The sequence below is a fragment of the Hyla sarda genome, chromosome 1, assembly GCF_029499605.1.
Source record: "Hyla sarda isolate aHylSar1 chromosome 1, aHylSar1.hap1, whole genome shotgun sequence".
In the NCBI taxonomy this organism is placed as follows: Eukaryota; Metazoa; Chordata; class Amphibia; order Anura; family Hylidae; genus Hyla; species Hyla sarda.
Genome location: NC_079189.1, coordinates 363,624,590 through 363,646,229, shown reverse-complemented (window position 1 = coordinate 363,646,229; position 21,640 = coordinate 363,624,590). Strand labels below are relative to the sequence as shown.

The 21,640-nt window shown below is 43.7% G+C and overlaps 1 protein-coding gene across 4 annotated transcripts in view; it reads right to left on the bottom strand.

The window, feature by feature from the left end:
* PIP5K1B (phosphatidylinositol-4-phosphate 5-kinase type 1 beta) overlaps positions 1-12,319 on the bottom strand; it is a 177,538-nt gene extending 165,219 nt beyond the window's left edge. For 2 of the 4 annotated variants that reach the window (XM_056523046.1, XM_056523048.1), the window contains exon 1: positions 12,074-12,319. The gene's annotated coding sequence lies outside the window, so the exon portion shown is untranslated. Of the gene's footprint in view, positions 1-9,022; positions 9,213-12,073 lie in introns of those variants that run through there. The other 2 variants (XM_056523049.1, XM_056523047.1) reach the window with 2 other exon arrangements.
* Positions 12,320-21,640: the final 9,321 nt, after the last annotated feature.

Sequence of the window (21,640 nt, the reverse complement as noted above, 5' to 3'; positions counted from 1 at the left end):
CGGTACAAGGGAGTAGGCAAAAGCAAGGTCGGACGTAGCAGAAGGTCGGGGCAGGCAGCAAGGATCGTAGTCAGGGGCAACGGCAGAAGGTCTGGAAACACAGGCAAGGAACACACAAGGAACGCTTTCACTGGCACTAAGGCAACCAGATCCGGCAAGGGAGTGCAGGGGAAGTGAGGTGATATAGGGAAGTGCACAGGTGAACACACTAATTGGAACCACTGCGCCAATCAGCGGCGCAGTGGCCCTTTAAATCGCAGAGACCCGGCGCGCGCGCGCCCTAGGGAGCGGGGCCGCGCGCGCCGGGACAGAACAGACGGAGAGCGAGTCAGGTAGGGGAGCCGGGGTGCGCATCGCGAGCGGGCGCTACCCGCATCGCGAATCGCATCCCGGCTGACAGCGGAATCGCAGCGCCCCGGGTCAGAGGACGTGACCGGAGCGCTGCCGCGGGGAGAGTGAAGCGAGCGCTCCGGGGAGGAGCGGGGACCCGGAGCGCTCGGCGTAACAGTCATCAAGGACACCTTTGTCAGTGTTTGGTTATTGAACCACAGTTGACAAAAAAGTCCATAACATGGTTACTGTGGTAATTTGTCTTATTTGCCCCTTACTTTCCTACTGTTGTCAAGTGAGATACTGAGATGTTGAGATATCAAATGTGCCACCCAAGGCTCACCTCTTGGATCAACCCCAAGTGGCTTGCTGCTGTGTGATCTTCGGCTGGATGACTGACCACAGTTCATCCAGTTTTGGTAAACTCTTTATACTGTAGTTTGGGAACAGCCAACAAGTGTTGCTGTCTCAGAAATACTGGCAACACAGCTCCAGGCCCCAACAATCTGCCTGTGGTCAAAGACACTCAAGTCCTCACATTTACCCATGGCTGCCATGCTGCCTTCTGCTCCACAGGGAAGAGATCAACAAGTTATTTGAGAGCCGATCGTGACATGGCCACCATATGTTACCGCATTATGCCGCATGTTACTGCATTATTAGTCAAAAGGAGTCAGAAGGAGTGTTAGGTGTCAGCTTTTCCTAATGCAGTGCTTTTTCAATGTAAAAGTAAGACCTAGAAGCAGATAGTTTGCTATGGACACCTACTCCAACTACTCTATTTGCACAGTTTTACTAAATGTCCAATAAGATATTGAGGTAGATTGACCTGCAGTCCTATGGAAAATCTTCAATGACATGTAATATCCTAAGAAATTGTGCCAAATGACAGAAGCTCTGCTATATCTGACAAACGCATTTCTGCTACATATGTCTGTACTGTATTCATTTCCACATATCAACCATTAGATGTTAGCAATGGTAATCCACTGCACCAGCAAGCCACAGACAAGAACACCCTCTACAGTCATAAGCAGAATTTCTCTACAAGCCAATAGCTTTCAGAGTTTGTAAGAAAATAGAAAAACTCTGTGAAATGCAATATTGATTCAGGGTAATTTTCTTGAGCAAGGCTTTTAGCAGAAGCAGTCAAACTAAGCACAAGCTCTGTTAAATGCTGATGTTTAAAGCCATGTGTGCACTGACATAGCAGTATATCAAGTCTTTCAATGCCTTGAGCAAAATATAAGTTGACAGTGCTTTTATGGTTGCCTTCACTGTGGAATTTCTGCAGCTTTATTAGGTGAGCTGGAACAGATAGTGCCCTGGAAAAAAACATTCATTTACTGTAAAGCATAAAAGACCCAAACAAACGTATGGAATAAAATTCAGCTGCAGTGGTATGCACGTAGGAATAACTAGCTGCAAAAAAGTAATAGGAAACGCACTTCTGTGCACTACTACATAGCCCAACCAGTCACATGATTGCAATCTTCTAAGATGACAAGCAGTATAGCAGTGCAAAGAATCAGGTGCCTTGACCTTTGAAGTTCAGCGGTTTAAGGAGGGCGCTAAGAAATGATATTTATAATGTATGTTTAACTCTCTGTCATACAAGGACAGGTTACGTTACCTGGGCAATGCTAGGCATTGGCTGGGACTACTGACATATGAGACTGTAGTTAAACATAGTACAATGCTGTAGGTGTGTTACTTACTTCCATTATAAATAAGCTCCACATCACGCCATGCAACCAGGTAATGCATATGCCACATAATGTAGCAAATACCTCAACTAACAAAATGACCAATAAAAAAGTTGAAGCCGCTTTAAATAAAAATACAAACGGCAATTGTTTCATATTATTTATCTTCAATAGACATCAATAGTTCAATAAAGTAACCTAGAAACCTATAGAGTCTCAGGTTGTCCCATTACTTTATACGGAAGTCTGTCAGTTCAATATGATGGTATGAACTGCAGATGTTAGCAAATCACGGATAGGACAATCAATCAAATGATATCTGTGCCTTGACCTACAGCCTTTTGCAAACATATAAAACCTTATTTTTCTTTCAAGCTTAAGTGCCCAGGTCGTGGTGCTGAGCCGCAATATGGCACACCTTCTCCCTCTCCTCCCTCTCCCTGCCTTTACTGATTGACGTACAGTGCAAGCATCAAGCCCAATCAGCATGATAAAGAGCTGACAGTGTTCCTTTAAAAGAAGCCCCACCAGCCATCAGACACAGGACTACAGTGACCCCCTCAACACAGCTGGTGGCTAGGCATTTCTTCATCTGAGGAAAAGAATCAGTGTGGCACCCCTCATGTACATACACACCTTAACTCAAACTTAACTATTTTTATAACAACATTTCCCCCCCCCCCCCCTCGTATCGCTATACCACACTCATGTTGGGGCATTGGATGAATTCTCATATAATTGCTTAATAGACTTTTACTATAAAGGGCAATAAAGCACACATTCATAATACCCTTAAGGGGTAACCTATGAATTAAGCATTTTATAAATGTTGCTGGGGGACTGGTAAAAATAAAAAATAAATAATACTTGTCTGCGCTGATATGGAACAGTTTAGGCTATGTTCACACGATAACATTTCTGTATGGAATTCCGCATGGAGATTACACAGAAGCAGCAGAGTCCCATTGATTTTAATGGGATTCTACTGTGCTGTTAAAGGGGTACTCCACCCCTTAACATCGTATCTCCTATCCAAAGGATAGGTGATAAGATTTCTGATATCGTTGGTCTCCGTTGCGGCACCCTGATGCACGGAGCGAACTCTGCTTCGTGCCAGATGAAGGGCGACCACAGCCATCACACTCCCTCCATTAATGAATGGAGGGCCTCCATTAATGAATGGAGGGGCATGGCATGACGTCATGAACACATAAGATCTAAGTTTCTGTGTTCAGAACGCAATGGAGCTTATTCTTTGGATAGGGGATAAGATGTATAGAGGCGGAGTGCCCCTTTAACATAGCAGAATTTCAGAATTTACATCAGATGTAAAACATTCCAAATCCAATTCCAATGTCCGCTACGGACTCTTGTTGGAAATGCATTGCCATCTATGAGACGGCACATTTCCGAGTGGTCCTAGCAACGACATGTATTGCCAGCGCTAGGCAGTCAGTGGAATGTCCACACTGAGATTTTCCGTGCTTACATTCCATCGTCTGAACATAGCCTTACTGTCAACAAGGTGATGAGAGGGTATTCTTAATGTTTCTTTGGAGCCTCATGAATTCTGTGAGCAACACCTAACCAAATACTAATGTAAATAATAGGCTGTAATCAGTGTCAAGATGGATTAACACTGTACCTGCAACTCTTTTGTTAAAGTAATAGTGCTCTGTTGTATCAAAATATTTAGCTCAGTGGCAAAGAAAAAGCCTAAAATGGGTTGTGTTCTCTACCATCTAAGTGTATGGCAGACTGTACCAGTAGTTGAGTCATGGCAGCCATGGCGGACTAGTACAGGCCACAGGCTGCCATGTCAGTGGAATGTCTCCCTACGATTGCATGGCGGGAAGCCGATCCAGCCACTGTAGAAGCTATGACGTGCTGTTTAAATGCCCTTACATTTAAGCAGTTAATAGCCAGCAATGGAGAACACTTCCTTCAGATTATTGGGTTTTCTGGTGAATCACAACTTATCCCCTATCCTTAGGAGTGCTCTCTGAGAGCCAGGGCCCCATTCTGGAGATCATAGACTGCTGGGTCCCCCGTGATCAGACACAATATAAGTTGTGTGTTTACTGAACAACTCCTTTAACAGTGTCATGACTGATATATCTGCTATGGTCGTTATGGGGTTAATGTTCACCTATGACACACTGAAGTCATTGAGCAGATGCCTACATTTGAACCATGTAACTCCATTTCTTACACAGCATTCTGATTCTCTAGCCAGGAGGTCAATTCAGTTTGTTGTCATTTCTACATATACTTTTTGTCTAGCAAGAGGTGACACTAGATCTTGCTATACAGGTTTTGTGCAGCTCATTGCATAATATAAAATATAGTCTACATTGTCAGTAACAGCAATAGTGGAGCTATAGCAACAAACCTCTTGTAACAGATGAGCTCATATAGCTTATTCTTTTTCTACTGCTTTGTAGCTGGAATGCTTGACACTTGCCAAGAGACCATCTAATTTGGTGTATAGTGTTCATCAATAGTCCTAATAAATGGAATTCTCAGGCCTAATGGATTAAGGATGATGAGTATTAATAGAGGAGTTGTCTCATGAAGACAATCTCTTCTATAAAGCTTCTGGCACCCTTAGCAATCAGATGCTATCTCTAGGGGGCACTGGTACTGCTTATACATTTTCACTGCAACAGTCACTGCAGAATAAATGTAATATAGTCAACTGTCCCACTTGAAGTATCTGCACAAGGTAGCGGCCCCTAAGTGGATGACAATCCTTTGCCTAGCTAAGTGCAGAGGGACTAGCCTACAGGTAGGAGGATAGTCAGACCAGGTCCAAACCATTTGGGCACAAGGAAAGAACCAGAAACATGTCAGTAAACCAAGCCAGTGTCAGAGCCAGAGGAACAGTGATTAAAACAAGTTCAGGGGTCAAACAAGGTCAAACCAGAAGTGATCATCATAAGCAGAATCCGAAGTCAGAGGCCTGGTCAAATGCAAGCAGGAGGTCAGAGTACCAGATATCCAAAGACAGAATACATGTGTAAGGCTCACAGAGAAAACCAATCATAAGTGACTGTGGCCAGCAGTGGCCTGTTTATGCCCAGCACTGTCAGGCAGCATGTTGCATTGGCATTCCAAGTCTGATTGGCCCGAAGTCCCATTCTTTGATAGGCTAACTAGCCCCGCTGTTAATGGGGCTGGTCGCAATAGCAATAGTGCAGTGAAAAGGAGGAGGCCAGAACTGCTCATGGACCACGGCAAGGTGAGTACATTCCAAGAACATTCTTCTATGACATCCATGAGACAGCCTCTCTTAGTGTACCATAGAGCAGTGCACTACCTACTCAAGAAAGATACATCAAAGTACAGTCAAGGCTACGATCATACACTACCCCTAAACATACATGGGAGAAATAACTTTCTCATAGGCTTTTGTAACTTACTGCGAGTCATATATAGCAACTGATGATTACTATGAGTGAGTCTTCATTCTACTGTAACTATTAGGTATGTACAAAAGTACACGTACAAAACAGCTGAAAGGATCCCAATGGAATCACTCCACCCATTATCATGTTTATCAGTACATTCACACTTCCTAGAATCATTAAAAAAAACTACATTTTAACCACAATGAAAACATGTATTTACACCCATCTATTTCTTATTAGGTTATATTAGTGCAGTAGTCTTCCAAGAGCTCCTGTTAGTTCACTAAAACACATTGTAAATCACCATATCACCATCTTTCACTGGGATTTGGGGTTTAGCGGTTTCCTTAGTTTTTCAAGTTCCATAGTTGCGTAGTTACACAGTTTATTAGATATATGCATGCTTTTAGTTTATTAAGTAGATGCCCACTTCACAGCCCCCAAAGTATTTGGAAAACTAGCTCTGTTGTGAGATGGGACCTCCATGGCTTGGACACGTTTTCCCAGCATATCCCACAGATGTCCATTTGGATTGAGATCTGGGAAATGTGGAGGCCAAATAAACACCTTGATCTTTTTATCATGTCCTTTGACAATTCCTGAATAACTTCTGCCTTATGGATAGGAATGTTATACTGTTTAAATAGGCCACAGCAATTGGGCTATATTGTTACCATAAAGTGGTGCAACAATGTACAGGCAGGTTGTATGTGTCAATGTTACATCCACATGAATGCCAAGACCCAAGGTTTCCCAGCAGAACATTGTCCAGAACATCACACTGCCTCCATCAGCTTGTCTTATTCCCATAGTACATCCTGGTGCCATCTTTTTCCCCAGGTAAGTGACACATCTGCACCCAACCCTCCTTATGATATCATGATTCATGAAACTTGACCACTTTCTTCCATTGCTCCATAGTCCGGGTTTAATTCTCACATTCCCTTTGTATGTGCAAGAGCTCAGTCTGAGGCTTTGGACCAGTCTGTGACTGCAGCAAGCTGCAATGCATTGTGTATTTTGACACCTTTATATTGTAGCCAATAATATTTAGTAGCAATTTATGTTGAAGTTGTTCTTTGAAATGAAAACAGACAGGCTAGCCTTCGACCTCTATGTGCATCAGTGAGGCTTAAAGGGGTACTCCACTGGAAAAAAAATGTTGTTTAAATCAACTGGTGCCAGTAAGTTATATATATATTTAAATCACTTCTATTAAAAAATCTTAATCCTTCCAGTACTTATCAGCTGCTGTATGCTCCACAGGAAGTTATTTTATTTTTTAATTTATTTTCTGTCTAACCACAGTGCTCTCTGCTGACACCTCTGTCCATATCAGGAACTGTCCAGAGTAGAAGCAAATCCCCATAGAAAACCTCTCTTGCTGTGGACAGTTCCTGACATGGACAGAGGTGTCAGCAGAGAGCACTGTGGTCAGACTGGAAAGAAATTAAAAAAGAAAAGAACTTCCTGTGGATCATACAGCAGCTGATAAGTGGAAGGATTAAGATGTTTTAATAGAAGTAATTTACAAATCTGTTTAACTTTCCGGAACCAGTTGATAAAAAAAAAAAAAAAAATTCCAGTGGAGAACTCCTTTAAGTGTCCACTGATTGACCATCCTTGGGGCATTTTTAGTAGGTACTAACCACTGGATACCAGGAACATCCAACAAGACTTGACATTTTGGAGATTCTATGATCAAGACAACCATCCCGAATTAACCTAGGTGAAAGTCACCAAGATCTTTATGCTTGTTTCCTGCTTCCAACACTTCAGCCCTAAGAACTGACTGTTCACTTGCTGCTTAACCCCTTAAGGACTCAGGCCATTTTGGCCTTAAGGACTCAGACAATTTAATTTTTACGTTTTCATTTTTTCCTCCTCGCCTTCTAAAAATCATAACTCTTTTATATTTTCATCCACAGACTAGTATGAGGGCTTGTTTTTTGCGCGACCAGTTGTCCTTTGTAATGACATCACTCATTATATCATAAAATGTATGGCGCAACCAAAAAACACTATTTTTGTGGGAAAATTTAAACGAAAAACGCAATTTTGCTAATTTTGGAAGGTTTTGTTTTCACGCCGTACAATTTATGGTAAAAATGACATGTGTTCTTTATTCTGAGGGTCAATACGATTAAAATGATACCCATTATTACATACTTTTATATTATTGTTGCGCTTAAAAAAAATCACAAACTTTTTAACCAAATTAGTACGTTTATAATCCCTTTATTTTGATGACCTCTAACTTTTTTATTTTTCCGTATAAGTGGCTGTATGGGGGCTCATTTTTTGCGCCATGATCTGTACTTTTTTTTGATACCACATTTGCATATAAAAAACTTTTAATACATTTTTTATAATTTTTTTTTAAATAAAATGTATTAAAAAAGTAGGAATTTTGGACTTTTATTTTTTTTTCGTTCACGCCGTTCACCGTACGGGATCATTAACATTTTATTTTAATAGTTCGGACATTTACGCATGCGGCGATACCAAATATGTCTATAAAAAATGTTTTTTACGCTTTTTGGGGGTAAAATAGGAAAAAACGGACGTTTTACTTTTTTATTGGGGGAGGGGATTTTTTTTTTACTTTTACTTTTACATTTTTTTACATTTTTTTTTACACTTGAATAGTCCCCATAGGGGACTATTCATAGCAATACCATGATTGCTAATACTGATCTGTTCTATGTATAGGACATAGAACAGATCAGTATTATCGGTCATCTCCTGCTCTGGTCTGCTCGATCTCAGACCAGAGCAGGAGATGCCAGGAGCCGCACGGAGGAAGGTGAGGGGACCTCCGTGCGGCGTTATGAATGATCGGATCCCCGCAGCAGCGCTGCGGGCGATCCGATTGTTCATTTAAATCGCGAACTGCCGCAGATGCCGGGATCTGTATTGATCCCGGCACCTGAGGGGTTAATGGCGGACGCCCGCGAGATCGCGGGCGTCGGCCATTGCCGGCGGGTCCCTGGCTGCGATCAGCAGCCGGGATCAGCCACGCATGACACGGGCATCGCTCCGATGCCCGCGGTTATGCACAGGACGTAAATGTACGTCCTGGTGCGTTAAGTACCACCTCACCAGGACGTACATTTACGTCCTGCGTCCTTAAGGGGTTAAAGGACAAGTATCATGAAAAAAAAAACGTATCCCCTATTCTAAGGATAGGGGATACGTTTTAGATCGTGGGGGGTATGAGTGCTGGGGCCCCCCGCGATTTCCTGTCTCTGTCTCTCCATATACCTCTAGTGGAGAGCCGTTCGGCAATCTTCGGCTCTCCCATAGAGCTATATAGAGGGGGCATGATGTGCCGCTGTGAAGGAGAGCCGGGGCTCTAAACAGGAGATCGCAGGGGGCCCCAGTGCTCCGACCCCCTGTGATCTAAAACGTATCCCCTATCCGAAGATTTTTTCCATAATACTTGTCTTTTAATATATCATCCCTCTTAACAGAGGCCATGGTAACAAGATTATCAATACTTTTTGTGGTTTTAAAGTTATGGCTGATTGTCGTATATACATTTATGGTCTGAGATACAGCTCTTATTGCACTTATACTTTTAGCTTATTTAGCTTCTCAACTTGTTTTAGAATATGCCCGGCCCAACTTCAGGTCAGCAGGTAGAGCAGGGCTGGCATAGCCCCAACCTTTATCCTAGAGAAAGGGCAGCCGGAAGAGAGGTGTATGTTCTACAGCAAATGTAAAGGACAGGGATTTTATAGCACAAGATAGCACAGAAAGGTAACAATATTAATGGGGGAGATTTATCAAAACCTGTGCAGAGGAAAACTTGTCCAGTTGCCCATAGCAACCAATCAGATCGCTTCTTTCATTTTTATGAAGGCCTGTGAAAAATGAAAGAAGCAAGCTGATTGGTTGCTATGGGCAACTGGGCAAGTTTTTCTCTGCACAGGTTTTGATAAATCTCCCCCTAATAAAGAAAAGGTTCTCCAATGTATTGCCCAACTGTGTACATTTCCAAATCTACAATATGTTTGTCAAAATATTTTGAAAAAAATTGTAAACTTCTAAATAAAGACATGATCTTGGTCTGCTCATACATACGCATTTGTTAAAGGTCGTATATGCAGTACCTTAAATACTTTGCACAAACAGTGGTTTATACTACAGTGATCCCTCAACTTACAATGGCCTCAACATACAATAGTTTCAACATACAATGGTCTTTTCTGGACCATTGTAACTTGAAACCAGACTCAACATACAATACTATGGAATCTGTCACTGGCTGGAAGAACGGACATTTCACTGGTAAAACCCCTGTATTCCTAAAGTGCATGCACTGACTGGTGTCTGGTAGCGCCCCCTACATTACAGGGAGGTACTAAATGTTCTGTACTCTTTACCTGTACCAGGGTTAGCTGCTCCTTTGGACACCAGGTGAGGGTGGCTCCATGTTACTTTTTTAGGACATTGCGGGTTCTGTATAGGACCCTGAAGAAGCTTCTGTCCTCTACATAGACCAGTGTTTCCCAAAGAGGGTGCCTCCAACTGTTGCAAAACTACAACTCCCAGCATGCCCGGACAGCCTTCGGCTGTCCGGGCATGCTGGGAGTTGTAGTTTTGCAACAGCTGCAGGCACCCTCTTTGGGAAACACTGAAATAGACAGTGATTACAGCTCCCAGAAGCTCTTTCTTACATATATATATATATATATATATATATATATATATATATATAAGGATTTGCTTTATCTGTAATAGTGATCTACTTATTTTTCTTTAATCCTCACTTTTTCCTATTTTTGGCTGAGATTTTGGGGCTTCAGAACTAGAGATGAGCGAACTTACAGTAAATTCGATTCGTCACGAACTTCTCGGCTCGGCAGTTGATGCCTTATCCTGCATAAATTAGTTCAGCTTTCAGGTGCTCCGGTGGGCTGGAAAAGGTGGATACAGTCCTAGGAAAGAGTCTCCAGCCCACCGGAGCACCTGAAAGCTGAACTAATTTATGCAGGATAAGTCATCAACTGCCGAGCCGAGAAGTTCGTGACGAATCGAATTTACTGTAAGTTCGCTCATCTCTATTCAGAACCAATTACCAGGTTTCCATAGAGTTCTGGTCTCAACATACAATGGTTTCAACATACAATGGTCGTCCTGGAACCAATTAATATTGTAACTTGAGGGACCACTGTATAAGCCTCATATGCATATAGGCAAATACATAAGAAAACTATTGCATATCTATGCATGAGTGTTATACTGGAGTGCAACAAATGTGTTACCATCTTTAAAGGCCACGCAAACCACTAAAGATCATCACTGAGGTTCATTGTGGGAATCAATGGGATTTTCGACACAGCTGATGTATAGGAAATATGACCCTTTAGTGCCTACACTATATTTCCAGATGTTATAAGAGACATAACACACGTCTTGTTCTGCTGCAAATGCTAGATTCAATGGGGGACATGTAGCAAAGATTTTACCCCTATTTTGTGTGTATTTCTTTTACGCAAAATTTTGCGCAAGCCCTTTTTTTGCGCACGTTTTGGTAGAGCATGTCCTCCAGATGTGGCCGAATCAGGGTACCTTGGAGTGACATCTATAGTACGAATGGATTTATTAACTGCGTACTTTTCCTTTACACCCAAAATGTTGCCGCAAGAGCTGTTTGTTTTTTTTGGCGCAAATATAAGCCATCTTGGACTTAACGTAGCAAGATGCTCTAAATCATCGATTCTATTTTCCAAAGAGTGGATTGAGGAGATCACTATATTTACCCGCAATTTATGAAGCTCATTGCGCTTTATTGGTAAATTTAGCTCTTCTGCTCATAATTTAGAATTGGGGAAAAGGGGTAAAATGCTTCTACCATACACAAATAGTGATTGTCCCTTCATTATAATCGGTGGTGTGTATCATGTGTGACATAGGCAAGAGTCTGTGTCTGACAGCCAGACATTTTCTGCAGATTTAGATGCTGCTCACATAGTACTAAAGAAAAAATAACAGCTTGTTCTATCTCCACACACCCATACTGTAAAAAGTCCATCTAGCTCTAGATCTGCTAAAGAACACATTCTATACAGCAGACAATGACAAAGTCCAAGCACAAAACACAGCAATCCTTACAGCTCTGACAAACATCTTGTACACAGTACACAGTGTGCCAAGGTAGGCAGGCATAGAAGGTGGGACTGGGGAGGAGGGGGGTGAGGGGAGAAGAGTAGACCACTGTTTTTTAGAGATGGATGAGGAATGAGATGGGAAGGTAAACAGGAGAGGGCATTTATATTCTACGCCAATGGTATACCTAATGTAAAACATGACAAAATGCCACCCATCTGCCTCAAACCAATGTGACACACAATCTCAAAATGCAACTGCCTGGAATTAGGACTAAAGGAGTCATGGAATATATTTAGGAAAAGTTATATATGAAGTTAGGGCACCCAGAGGCTTATCCATTCATAGCTGGTGTATACCATATAAATGCATATGCAGATATAGAGAATGCAATGATAAGAAACACAAATGTAACAAAATCCTATAAAGAGTGAAATAAACCCCACTGGCAGAATGTGAAAGGGAGAAGAAGCCAGTGCTAGCATATCAGCAGGTATTATTGTTGGTGCTCACCTTCTTGATGCTGTGCTCCACCAAGTGCTGAGATCCTGTCAACATGTCAAACCCATGATCTGTGCTTCTTCCTGCCAAATGACATCAAATGCATCAGTTTTCTGTTGTATAAGTCCCTGAGATGTATGGATCCTGGGTGCGATATGTTGTTCACTGTGACACTGAGCCGCCCCCGCCTGTCTGATGGCTTTCCCTTAATGCTATACAGTCTCCAGCACACACTCATACACACATACAGCATTGCACTCCAGCAGGCTCCTCCTAACTGGCCCAGAGCCCCCTCCCTGCTTCACTTGCTTCCTTATACTAAGCATCACATTCTCATACAGAAAGCCAGTGTACTGCAGACATACAGGGGAGGATTTATCATTGTGTTTACAATGGACATTTTTATGTAAAAAAACAAAAACAAATAAAACGTACGTCCTTCAAAAATAGCTAAATAGCTTAGAACTAAATACGTTTTTCCAGGCTGGGCTGAGATTGTGCAAAAATTGACTTCAGTAGTTATCAAAACTACTGAAGTCAATTTTTGCACAATCTCAGCCCAGCCTGGAAAAACGTATTTAGTTCTAAGCTATTTAGCTATTTTTGAAGGACGTACGTTTTATTTATTTTTGTTTTTTGCTTTTTTACTTATAAATTTTGCACAGCTACGCATTGCATACACACAAGCAAATGGCATGAAAAATAACTGGATTTATACACCGTCACATACAATGATCCCCCACAGTGCTTATATTATACACAAGGCCACGCACAGAATCGGCAGCAATGACTCACGGCTGCAAGAGAAAAGAGAAGACCTAAAAATGTGTAAAATGTGTGTGCGGAGGGGGGCACTGCAGAAGGCACAGCAGAGGTTAAGGGTGCATGCACACTGCGTTTCTGCTAAACAGGTTTTGATGAAAAACGGATTCCTCAAAACTTGACTAAACTGGATCAAAACGTGCGTACAAATTTCAACCTGTATACAGTTAAAAACCGGATACAGTTTGAAAAATGATGTCCGGTTGCATCTGTTTTTTAAGGAAAAAATTTATACGTTTTTAACTTTTCACTCCATTTTGAATAAAGTTTCACTTGTTTGATTGAAATTCCAAGAAAAAAAACTGTGCAAAGTCAAAAACCGTATGATGTAAACCGGATGGAACCGTATGCACATATGGTTCTGTAAGGTTCCCATTGACTCCCATTTTTTAAAAAAACGTATACGGTTTAATACGGTTTTTCACCCAGACCATAAAAACATGGTAGACTACGGTTTTGGGTACGGGGGAAAAAAAACGGACAAAACTGTATAAGATGCAAAACGGACTAAACCGGATGATGCGTTTGACATATGGGTTACAAAGTTAAGTCAATGCATACGGTTTTCTATACGGTTCCGTACAGTTTTTAACTTGGAACCGTATACGGGAACTGTATAGCAAAAACATGGTGTGCGTGCACCCTAACTCTGGAGCCCCATCAACAGCACTGGTTGTTACTGAAACCTGTCCAATAATTGGTATGCACTTCAATGGTACCCCTTGTTTTTCCGGATTTTCCACCTGCCTGCATGCAATTAAGATAGGCATCTTGTCTAGACATAAAAGATATTGACGCAAACAGGGGCCGTGTTTGTAGAAATTGACCTTTAAAGATCTGCACTTGAATTTTACGAGTGTTGCCTTTGGACTGTATGTAGAATAGGACCAGCGGCGTAGTGTGTATTGTGCCTCTAACTGCTGAGTGCTGACCACTGTACTGTGCCTGGCAGCCTTTAGCTTTTATGTGCGCGTGTTTAACTAAACTTTATTGTGCTCTTGTTCATACACACTGTATTTTTTAGAGGGCGTCCAGCTCCCTCTAGAGAATATTTTTGATAACACAACTAATGGTTTATTACAGATGTAGTAGAGCTGAGTTTATCCCTTAACCCCTTAAGGACTCAGCCCCTTTTTCACCTTAAGGACTCAGCCCTTTTTTGCAATTCTGACCACTGTCACTTTATGCATAAATAACTCTGAGATGCTTTTACCGATTATTCTGATTACGAGATAGTTTTTTCGTGACATATTCTACTTTAACATTCTACTTTTTCGACGTTATTTGCATCCTTTCTTTTGCATTTTTCTATCTTTGAAACTCTCTGCTTGTAAGGAAAATGGATATTCCAAATAAATGGTATATTGATTCTCAAATACAATATGTCTACTTTATGTTGGCATCAAAAAGTTGACATGTTTTTACTTTTTGATGACATCAGAGGGCTTCAAAGAATAGCAGCAATTTTCAAAATTTTCACGAAAATGTCAAAATCTGAATTTTTCAGGGACCAGTTAAGTTTAAAGTGGATTTGAGGGGGCTGTCAGTGAGAAATGCCCCATACATGACCCCATTATAGAAACGACACCCCTCAAAGTATACAAAATGATATTCAGAAAGTTTGTTAACCCTTTAGGTGTTTCACAAGAATAGCAGCAAAGTGGAGGAGAAAAATCAAAATCTGCATTTTTTTACCCTAATATGTTCTTGTAGCCCCATTTTTTTCATTTTTAAAAGTGGTAAATGGAGAAAAAGCCCCCCAAAATTTGTAGCCCAATTTCTCTTGCGTTTGGAAATACTTCATATGTTGACACAAAGTGCTCTGAGGGCTCACAACATGGCTCAAGAGGGAAAGAGCAACTGTGGGATTTTTGGAACGTAACAAGGGGGTATAGTGAACCTTAACACCTCACAAGTGTTTGACGACTTTGTGTTGAAGTTGGACGTGAAAATATAAAATTTTATTTTTAATACTAAAATGATGGTGTTACCCCAAATTTTTCGTTTTCACAAGGGGTTATAGGTAAAAATGGGCCCCAAAATTTGAAGCCCAATTTCTCCCGATTAAGAAAACGCCCCATATGTGGACGTTAAGTGCTCTCCTGGCGCACTATAATGCTCAGAAGAGAAGGAGCAAAATTTGGCTTTTTGAAAGAGAATTTTGCTGAAATGGTTTTTGGGGGGCATGTTGCATTTAGAAAGTCCCCAGAGTGTCAGAACAGCAAAAAAACAAAGAAACAAAAAAAAAAAACACATGGCATACTATATTGGAAACTACACCCCTCAAGGAACGTAACAAGAGGTATAGTGAACCTTAACACCTCACAGGTGTTTGACGACTTTGTGTTGAAGTTGGACGTGAAAATAGAAAATTAGATTTTTAACACTAAATTGATGGTGTTATCCCAAATTTTTCTTTTTCTCAAGGGGTAATAGGTGAAAATATGAAGCGCAATTTCTCCCGATTAAGAAAACACTCCATATGTGGATGTTAAGTGCTCTGATGGCGCACTACAGGTCTCAGAACAGAAGAAGCGCCATTGGACTTTTGGAGACAGAATTTTGATGAAATTGAAGTCGGGGGCCATGTGCATTTACAAACCTCCCATAGTGCCAGAACAGCAGAAACCCCCCACATGTGACAATATTTTGGAAACTACACCCCTCACAGAATTTAATAAGGGGTGCAGTGAGTATTTACACCCCACTAGTGTTTGACAGATCTTTGGAACAGTGGGCTGTACAAATGAAAAATAAAATTTTTCATCTTCACGGACCACTGTTCCAAAAATCTGTCAGACCCCTGTGGGTCGTAAATGCTCACTGCACCCCTTATGACATTACATGAGGGGTGTAGTTTCCAAAATGGGGTCACATGTGGAAGGGGCACTGTTCTGGCTCCACGGGGGGCTTTGTAAACACACATGGCCTTCAATTTCAGACACCTTCTCTCTCCAAAAGTCCAATGGTGCTCCTTCTCTTCTGAGCATTTTTTAAAATTTTGGGGGGCTTTTTTCCTATTACCCCTTGTGAAAATGTAAAATTTGGGATAATACCAGCATTTCAGTGAAAAAAATAAAAAAATTTAATTTTCATGTCCAACACCTGTGGGATGTTTAGGCTCACTATACCCCTTGTTATGTTCCGTGAGGGGTGTAGTTTCCAAAATGGGGTCACATGTGGGTGTAACAATCAGCCACCCCTGTGCAAATCACATCAAATGTACATGGTGCTCTCACTCCTGAGCCTTGTTGTGCGCCCGCAGAGCATTTTTCGTCCACATTTGGGGTATTTCCGTACTCAGAAGAAATTGCATTACAAATTTTGGAGGTACTTCTTGTGAAAATAAAAAGTATGGGGCAATACCAGCATGTTAGTGTAAAAAATTTAATTTTTTTACAATAACATGCTGGTGTAGACCCCAACTTTACCTTTTCATAAGGGGTAAAAGGAGAACAAGCCCCCCAATTTCTCCCGAGTACAGAAATACCCCATATGTGGCCCTAAACCGTTGCCTTGAAATACGACAGGGTTCCGATGTGAGAGAGCGCCATGCTCATTTGAGGCCTAAATTAGGGATTTGCATAGGGACGGACAGGATGCAAGAATTAGACTTGCCTCCGATACCAAAATTACCCTATGGCAGTGTTTGCCAAACAGGGTACCTTGCCTCCAGCTGTTGCAAAACTCCCAGCATGTCTGGATAGTCAATGGCTGTCCGGCAACACTGGGAGTTGTTGTTTTGCAACAGCTGAAGGCTCCATTTTAGAAACCGTGCCGTACCAGACATCTCTAATTTTTATTTGGGGGGAGGGGGTAACTGTGTAGGGGTATGTGTATATATGTAGTGTTTTACCCATTTTTTTTGTGTAGGTGTAGTGTAGTGTTTTTAGGGTACAATCACATGGGTGGGGGTTCACAGCGAGTTTCCCGCTGGGAGTTTGAGCTGCAGCGGAAAATTTGCTGCATCTCAAACTTGCAGCGAGAAACTCACTGTAAACCCGACCATGTGAATGTACCCTGTAAACCTGCAAACCTCCAGCTGTTGCAAAACTACAACTCCCAGCATGCCCTTTGGCTGTCCGTGCATGCTGGGGGTTGCAGTTATGCAACAGCTGGAGGCACACTGGTTGCAAAACATTAAGTTTGTTATCTAACTCAGTGTTTCCCAACCTGTGTGCCTCCAGCTGTTGCAAAACTACAACTCTCAGCATGCATGGTCTGTCAGTGCATGCTGGGAGTTATAGTTTTACAACAGCTGGAGGCACATGGGTTGGAAAACACTGAGTTAGGAAACAGACAATGTTTCCCTACCAGTGTGCCTCCAGTTGTTGCAAAACTACAGCTCCCAGCATGCCCAAACAGTCGAAGAACATGTTGGGAGTTGTAGATAAAAAACTGGAGAACAGTTTGGAGACCACTGTGTAGTGGTGTCCAAACTGTAGCCCTCCAGATGTTGCAAAACTACAACGCCAAGCATGCCTAGACTGCCCAGGTTTGCTGGCAGTTGTAGTTCGGCAACATCTGAAGGGCCACATGTTGCTGAACTACAACTCCAAGCATGACTGGGCAGTCTTGGAGTTGTAGTTTTGCAACATCTGGAGTTGCTACAGTTTGGACACAACTGTATAGTGGTCTCCAAACTGTGCTCTTCCAGATGTTGAAAAACTACATCTCACAGCATGCTGAGACTGTCCAGGCATGCTTTAAGTTGTAGTTCTGCAACATCTTAAGGGCCAGATGTTACAGTACTACAACTCCCAGCATGCCTGGACAGTCTGAGCATGCTTGGAGTTGTAGTTTTGCAGCATCTGTAGGGCTACAGCTTGGGCACCACTGTATAGTGGTCTCCAAACTGTGGCCCTCCAGATATTGAAAAACTACAACTCCCAGCCTTTGGCTGTCTGGACATGCTGGGAGTTGTAGTTTGGCAACTCCAAAAGACAGCAGTGAAGGTCACTTACCACTGATCTTCACTGCTGCCTTTACTGCTGCTCCGCCTCCTCCTCACTGTCGCAGATCCCGCCTCCGGTCTCGTAGATCCCGTTGCCTGCGCCGATCCCGCCGCGATCGCCGGTCCCGCCGCCATCCTCCACTGCCCCGGTACCCGCCGCCATCTTCCCCCCACTCTGCCCGACATCCAGGGGTGGGAAGAGTGCGGATTTCAACTGCAAACCCAGCTTCAACTGCTATTGGGTCATCAGAGACCCGATCAGCCTGGAATCGCCGATCTAAATTGATCGGTGATTTGCGGCGATTGCTGATATGGGGGACCTCAGGACCCCCCTAGGCGATATGCCGGGATGCCTGCTGAACTATATCAGCAGGCATCCTGGTCCGGTCCCCGCCCGGCGAGCGGCAGAGGCCGGAAGAACGCAGGGCATACCTGTATGTCCTGAGTCCTTAAGGACTTGGAAATGGGGGCGTATGTGTATGCCCTGTGTCCTTAAGGGGTTAATGGTGTTATCTCAAGATTTAAAGGTATCTGCTATCCACAGGATAGATGATAACTAGTTGACTAGTTGGAGTGCCGTCTTCCACCTTTTGTATTTTAGAATTTCATGACTGTGGTCGGGTCTTGAGGACTGAGCACCCATGGACTTGCACCATTCACCTTTCTTTATTGTAGTTGATCAGAGATGGTGGTGGTGGGATCTGAAAGCTGGGACTACCACTGATCATGAAAGGGGAGGTCAATTGCCCTCTTAGTAAATAAAGCAGCAGCTTTATTATTCTCTACTCACTATTATGGGACTAGTGAACTGGTGAGTTTAGTGCTCAGCAATCTTCAGATGTCCCATAAGAATGAATAAAGGGGCAGTCGAGCATGCACCCTACTGCTTTATTCATCTGGCTTTGGAATCATGACAGTGAGCTGCAATATCGGCCATATTATGTCACATGTGTCCATCCAAATTTTGGAAACTGCCACTTTGCCAACTCAAAACTGAAGCACAGTGATGTCATGTGAAGCTCTCTCCTGTAGCCCAATATTTAGGAGGATGGAAATAAAAACAAAATTGTAGTGTTACGGGGGTGCTAGGAAATACCTTATCACTTCGTGATACCAGGGCACCGTTAGCCTATACATGGTCCGAGGTTGGAGACAGCTTCCTCTGGGCCAGACACAGAGAGTTAATGAATATATTTGTATATTGTATATATTTTATTTTATAAAGGTTACTTCCAGGACCTTAGGTCATGTGATCTACAGTAAATGTGTTGCTAAGGTTAAGGACCTTCCAGGTCATGTGATTGTGCCACCTGATGTACCACAATCCTTTATAATAGGACTGACAGGTTTGGGGGTCCAATAAGCTTTGAGCCTGCCTCTTCAGATATAAGGGTGCTGTATCCAATGATCGCTCTCTTCTCTCCATGCTCTCTTGGGTTCCGGACTAACAGAGAGAACACAGCTCTGTGCATACCTACAAGACGAATCTAGGCCTGAAGCCTATCTCGTCGGCATCTTGCTAACCATGAGTTTATTCAACTCTCTCCTAAAATCTTACGTGACTACTGAACCTAAATCCAACCCCTAAATTCAGTGGAACAGCGTAAATCAAGCATCAAAGCTTATTCCCTACAAGGTCCCAACCAACCTAAGTACCGGTCCTCTGTATAGACTGTTTGCTGATTTCATCCTGCATAAAATTTGCAGTAAAGTTATTTCCAGTTTACTACAATCCTGGTTGTGGACAATCCTTTATTCCTCCCTGTTTTTCCTGGGACGGGTGGCGGTAGGATATATATATATGAGGCGGAACCCGGACACTGGCGTCACGACTGTTAAAGGTTAATGCAACACCCTTTCATCACTGCACAGCTACACCCTATTCACCCTACACCCCCCAAGCTACCACATAGCTTTTTGGCATCTTACAAACAGGATACGGGTGTGTGCCTATAGCTGCTGCCACCATTTAAAAAGTACTCCCCCATAAAGGACTGTGTTAATGTACTGTGAGAAGACTTTGCACGCTGCGAATAGATGTGCGCACACAAGTGAACGGGAATGTGCTTATGTTACTGTGTGTAAAAAGTGCGCACGAAAAGTAAGGGGCGAAGAGTACAGCGCAGTTACAATCCCCACCAGAAGGGGTTAAAGCCAGAGCAGGGCCTTTCCACGCGCACGATCCTGCAGCTCCGCCCACCGAGGTCTCCGGAGTGGCTGCGGCCATTTTGGTGGAGCCTCAAACAGAAGACCGGCATAAAGGTGCGGTTAGCGTAGCAAAAAAAAACGCAGAGTGCTGCAGCAAGCTGAAATTCTTAAAGAGCCAGCACACTCCAAAGCTCTCAGGTGCCGGATCACTATGTTCAAGTCCTATATCGACGCAATCATGTTCCCGATCATCGCACTCAAGTTCCAGCTCCAGTTCCAGGTCACCGCTCTCAAGTTCGAGATCACCGCTCTCAAGTTCCAGATTAAAGCACAGCTACGTTGTTACGCCTAGCGCTCCGGGTCCCCGCTCCTCCCCGGAGCGCTCACGGCGTCTTTCTCCCTGCAGCGCTCCGGTCGGTCCCGCTGACCGGGAGCGCCGCACTGTCATGGCCGTTGGGGATGCGATTCGCACAGCGGGACGCGCCCGCTCGCGAATCGCATCCCAGGTCACTTACCCGTCCCGGTCCCCTGCTGTCTTGTGCTGGCGCGCGCGGCTCCGCTCTCTAGGGCGCGCGCGCGCCAGCTCTCTGAGACTTAAAGGGCCAGTGCACCAATGATTGGTGCCTGGCCCAATTAGCTTAATTGGTTCCCACCTGTTCCCTGGATATATCTAGTCTCCTCCCTTGCACTCCCTTGCCGGATCTTGTTGCCTTGTGCCAGTGAAAGCGTTTAGTGTTGTCCAAAGCCTGTGTACCTGATCTTCTGCTACCCTTCCTGACTACGAACCTTGCCGCCTGCCCCCGACCTTCTGCTACGTCTGACCTTGCCTCTGCCTAGTCCTTCTGTCCCACGCCTTCTCAGCAGTCAGCGAGGTAGAGCCGTTGCTAGTGGATACGACCTGGTTGCTACTGCCGCAGCAAGACCATCCCGCTTTGCGGCGGGCTCTGGTGAAAACCAGTAGCCTCTTAGAACCGGTCCACTAGCACGGTCCACGCCAATCCCTCGCTGACACAGAGGATCCACTTCCTGCCAGCCGGAATCGTGACAGTAGATCCGGCCATGGATCCCGCTGAGGTGCCGCTGCCAAGTCTCGCTGACCTAACCACGGTGGTCGCTCAGCAATCGCAGCAAATTGCCCAACAAGGACAGCAGCTGTCGCAGTTGACCGCCACGTTACAGCAACTTCTGCCTCTGCTACAGCAGCAACCATCTCCTCCGCCAGCTCCTGCACCTCCTCCGCAGCGAGTGGCCGCTCCTAGCCTCCGCTTGTCCCTGCCGGACAAATTTGATGGGGACTCCAGACTCTGCCGTGGATTTTTGTCTCAGTGTTCCCTGCATATGGAGATGATGTCGGACTTGTTTCCTTCAGAACGGTCTAAGGTGGCGTTCGTAGTAAGCCTTCTCTCAGGAAAGGCCTTGTCTTGGGCCACACTGCTCTGGGACCGCAATGATCCTGCCACAGCCACAGTCCAGGCCTTCTTCACTGAACTCCGGAGTGTCTTCGAGGAACCAGCCCGAGCTTCTTCTGCCGAGACTGCCCTGTTGAACCTGGTCCAGGGTAATTCTTCCGTTGGCGAGTATGCCGTACAATTCCGTACTCTTGCTTCAGAACTATCCTGGAATAACGAGGCTCTCTGCGCGACCTTTAAAAAAGG